This window comes from Lynx canadensis, chromosome A2 (genome assembly GCF_007474595.2).
Source record: "Lynx canadensis isolate LIC74 chromosome A2, mLynCan4.pri.v2, whole genome shotgun sequence".
NCBI classification, from domain to species: Eukaryota; Metazoa; Chordata; class Mammalia; order Carnivora; family Felidae; genus Lynx; species Lynx canadensis.
Genome location: NC_044304.2, coordinates 101,412,605 through 101,416,229, shown reverse-complemented (window position 1 = coordinate 101,416,229; position 3,625 = coordinate 101,412,605). Strand labels below are relative to the sequence as shown.

Sequence of the window (3,625 nt, the reverse complement as noted above, 5' to 3'; positions counted from 1 at the left end):
AACACAGGAAAGAGAGAGATTTATTTAACCAGAAACATGGGTGCAGACTTCAGAAAAGAGATCAATTTTCACTTGGGCCCTGAAAACTGGCTAGGACTTTGAGGAGGAGAGATGAGAGGTTCCCAGATACTGGGAACTCCATTTATAAGGGCATGGATGCGAAACAGTATGGAACAAGTTCTAGAACACAAAGGTCACCAGTCTGACTGGATCAGGGGGTGAATGAGGGAAGAACCCAGACACAAAGTTAGAGATATAAGGTAGAGCTGTGATTTGGAGAAAGAAATGTGCCACTGGTGCCAAAAGTGTCTGAGCAAGAATAAGACCTAAAGATAATGGCAGTCCTCTGCAGGATGAATGAGGAGGAAAGATATTAAAGACAGGGAAATGTTAGATGTGTTGTCATCAGGAGGGCAAAGAAGGTCCAGGTTTAGGGCAGGTGCAGTTGGAATGAAATTCAGGGAACTTGCTCAAATACTCCAAACAAACAGATGGTTTGGATGTACTCAAATCAAAAGAAAGGCGGACTGAGCAAAGCAACCTGACCAAAGGCTTTGCCAATATGCTTCTAAGTTAACTGTTGGTGTCTCTTGTGTTGCTGCCATTTCCCAAAGGACCCTACACGTCCTTTCTGGAAGTGTCTTCCTCAAATTCATGGTTTTTAACCCCACAGGGTGCACCTTTCCTAGAAGTATCATGATACCAGGTTGATGCATGGTGTGTACAGAGCCAGCTCCTGTTCCATCTCCCTGCTCCAAAAATCCACTTAATATATTGTCCTAGGACAGAGGACATACCAGATATTAAACTGGTAAGAACAAATACTATACTTGATCTTAGCCAAAAGGCTGAGAAGCAATGGTGATTATTTTTTGGCTGTTAATTTAGCACTGATGTTGCTTTCACAACAGTTAGAAAGTTCCTGACACCCATTTTGTGTTTACAGACTCTCAGCTCTTTCACTGGAAGATACCATTCTGAAATCCTGACACATGGACAAGGAAAGAAAGACCAAGAAAACAAGGCATTGACTCCTCAGTAGCCCAGGTCGAAGCAGCATATGACAGGAGGGAATGATGGGAGAGCAAGTGTAGTGCCCTAACTAAAATAATGTAGATACCATCTATAGATTAAAGTATTAAAAATAAAGAATAAAAATGTATCCCTTAAAATTGGGGATATCGATAATTATGATTGCCCCTCTGAGGGACAATATGATACATGATCTCTGAAGATCCTACTTGTCTCAGGACATGATTTGTGTTAACTTCACTAACCTCAAGGATGATAATGTGTGATACTAAACCAAGCCCCAGCCTAGAAAAATGGCATTTATTTATTTTTTTAAGATACAAGTATTTTATTTTTTTCCTAAATCCTTATTTAAATTACAGCTAGTTAACATACACTGCAATATTAGTTTCAGGTACAGAATTTAGTGATTCATCATTTACATACAACACCCAGTGCTCCTCACAAGTACCCTCCTTAATCTCCATCACCATCCCCATTCCCCTCCCCCACCTCTCCTCCAGTAATCATCAGTTTGTTCTCTACAGTTAAGAGTCTGTTTCCTGGTTTGCCTCTCTTTTTTTCCCCCCTGCGTTCATTTGTTTTGCTTCTTAAATTCCACATATTAGAAAAACTGCATTTAGAGCAAGGTGTATAAATGCTTCCCAACTAGCAACTTAGGGGAGAATCCGGGTTAATATAGTATGGTAGGACTGGCTGGTTCTTCACCAAAACCCAGTCTCTTTTTTTCCTGAGGACATAGCCAGATTATATTTCCTGGCCTCGAGACGGATTCTGTAACTGACTTCTGCCCAACTGCGTGTGATCACAAATGACCACTTACCAGCCTGAAAATCCTCCAGCTTGATCCTCTACATTCTCTTTTTTGTCTTCTGAGGAAGTAGAGGAGCAGAGAACACCAAGTCCCCAGGGAATGATGGGGCCACAGGCAGGAAGGATGGCATGAGGAGACATTTCCAACAAACCCATATTGGAATGTGTTGGGAAGGAGAAGAACACTTTCACAAACCATTACTGTGGTTAGCCACAGAGACTTAGGGGTTGTTTGGAACATCATTTAGCCTGCTCTGACTGATATACATTTAAGGCTTTAGAGTCAGACAAACTTAAGCCTTTGTTTCAGCTCTGTCACTTCACTAGCTCTACAAACTTGAGCCAGTTACTTAACCTCGCAGAGCCTCAGTTCCCTTATAAGTAAAACAGAAGAAATAGGGCTGCTGTGAACATTAAATAAAATAAAATGTATGTAAATCTACTGGCACAGTGCCTGGCAATAGAAAGCACACAATATAAGATAGCTATAATTATCATCGGTAAAAAGAAGGCATTGCTTGTGTGTTCTCATTAGCCAGCATTTAAATGGCCTTGGAGAATGGAATAAGAAGGTAGATCAGAAATGTTCCTCTCTAGTATTTTCTAGAGAAGGAAGCTACAATTATATCTTCATCTATTACCAAAGAATTACTTCTGATTAAAAGAATATCTTGTTCATCTCAAAGAATGATAAGGAAACCTAAGATTTAGAGTTGACATTCAATTTCAGTATGAAATATCTAACTCTGGCCATGATTGAATGACTGGTATGGGAAATATTCTCACTGCAACTATAAAACTGTACAGAGTATATGAGGCAATTATTTTCAAGCACTGGACAACGAACTATACAGGGCTATGATCCTTGACAGAAGGGTCACAGAAACATGTAGGATGAGCTTCATATTGACCCCATATTTCTATCTAGGGTACTTTCTGAAGTACAGAAAGTGGTGGTCTCATTAGCCAGAGGAGACAAACTTTGGAATTTAGAGTTGCTTAAAAGGCTAGAATTTAAAGAGAAAGAGACTTGAGATGGGCAAGATGCAAAAAGTTGGATCCCCAGAACTCTGCATGGAGGTGCCCTTCATGACTTTGGCCAAGCACTAGGCTGCACTTGAGCAGGGTAAAACTCATTGAGTCCATCCAGAGAACAGTTGCTGAAGTGATTCCTCAATGAAGATATAAGAGGTTATAAAGTGCTGTGAGAATTTAGAGTTCTAGTCAGTCACAGTGGAACAGAGAGACTTCACTTAGTACCTTGGGCATTTAGTGAAGATTCCACAAAGGCCACACATTAGAAATAAGAACTGTGCCCTAGAATAAGGGAGATGCTCTAACAGGGAAAAAAACTGTACTATATCCTTTCTAACAATGTCTAAAACAACTACAATAGTGTTTCTCAACCTCAGGACTATCGAAATATTGGATCAGATCTTTCTTTGCTGTGGGGTGCTTTATCTGTGAACTATAAAACGTTCAGAAGCATTCCTGATCTCTCCTCACTATATACCATCATCATCTCAAAGTTGTGACAACCAAAAATATCTCCATACATTGCCAAATGTTTCCTAGGGTGGGAGAAATTACTCCTGGTTGAGAACCACCTCTCTACAAGATCTAAGGATCACTATGAATTAACTGTCATCCAGAAAAACTCAAAATTCAGTAAAGAAAATAGCATAATCCATAAATTATGTCTCACCCACAACATCCAGTATACATTTTTAAAAACCACTATCATGGGGGTGACTGGGTGTCTTAGTCAGTTAAGCATCTG

General features: G+C 40.0%; 1 non-coding gene across 1 annotated transcript; it reads right to left on the bottom strand.

Moving 5' to 3' along the window:
- Positions 1-669: 669 nt before the first annotated feature.
- Positions 670-860, bottom strand: LOC115509538. Its single transcript, XR_003967423.1, has one exon. It is a non-coding gene; the product is annotated as a U2 spliceosomal RNA (small nuclear RNA).
- Between the last annotated feature and the right edge of the window lie 2,765 nt (positions 861-3,625).